Consider the following 1122-nt stretch of genomic DNA (forward strand, 5'->3'; position numbering starts at 1 on the left):
GATGGAGAGAAACTGCTGCTCAGATTAATCCACCGTTTAAAGAGAAAGAGATGACAAAGATCTTCTTGAATACTCTTGGCCTGTTTTATTATGAACGCATGATTGCTAGTGCTCCAAGTGATTTCACCGAAATGGTAAACATGGGGATGCGTCTAGAAGAAGGAGTCTGAACCGGACGTCTAACTAAAGAAGGTGGATCTTCAAGCGGAACCAAAAAATTCGGAAGTGGTTTCCAAAAGAAGAAAGAACAAAGTGTTGACATGGTATCCCAAGGGAGGCCAAGAGGAAATGTCAATCGTCAACAACAGATTGCTGCTATTGCGCCAGTCGTTAATACAGCACCAAATCCGGGATTTACCCCGCAGTTTCAACAACAACAGCCTCGACAACAGGCTCAGCAGTTTAACAACAATCAGAATCGTGTGCAAAGAGCTCCACAGTTCAATCCGATTCCAATGACTTACACAGAATTGTACCCTGCTTTGATTGAAAGAGGTCTTGTTCAAACTAAAGCACCACCACCAGTACCTGAGAAACTCCCATGGTGGTATAAAGCTAAGGTCTCATGCCCTTATCATCAAGGAGCACCTGGCCATGATCTTGAGCATTGCATAGCTTTGAAATATGAAGTTCAGAGGCTGGTGAGATCTAGTCTCCTCTCTTTCAGAAATCTGAATCCAAATGTGCAAGCAAATCTGCTGCCCAATCATGGAGGGTATGTTGTAAACATGGTGTATGGATGTCCAGGCCCATACTGAGTCTATAATATCAATTTCTCAAGAGCAGATTTGGTACAAATGCACGCCACTCTCTGTCAAGGGCAGAATTTTCGCCAGCATCACTACGGTTCCTGTAGCATATGTTGCATAGATCCTCACGGATGTTCGATTGTGAGAAGAGATCTTCAAGTTTTGCTATATAATGGTACTATTCAGATCTACAGAAATAGGAATGAAGATGAAGTTAACATGATAGGATGTTATCCGCATGAGCTTTTAGTCTCAGATATCAACTCGGAAATGCCTAAAGTTAACGTCATCGTTCCTCATTTCAACATGCCCGAGCGCATAGAAGTTACCTACAACAAGCCAAAGGTTCCTATTTCTTCTTTGATCATTTGTC

This window comes from Vicia villosa, unplaced genomic scaffold, assembly GCF_029867415.1.
Source record: "Vicia villosa cultivar HV-30 ecotype Madison, WI unplaced genomic scaffold, Vvil1.0 ctg.003070F_1_1, whole genome shotgun sequence".
In the NCBI taxonomy this organism is placed as follows: domain Eukaryota; kingdom Viridiplantae; phylum Streptophyta; class Magnoliopsida; order Fabales; family Fabaceae; genus Vicia; species Vicia villosa.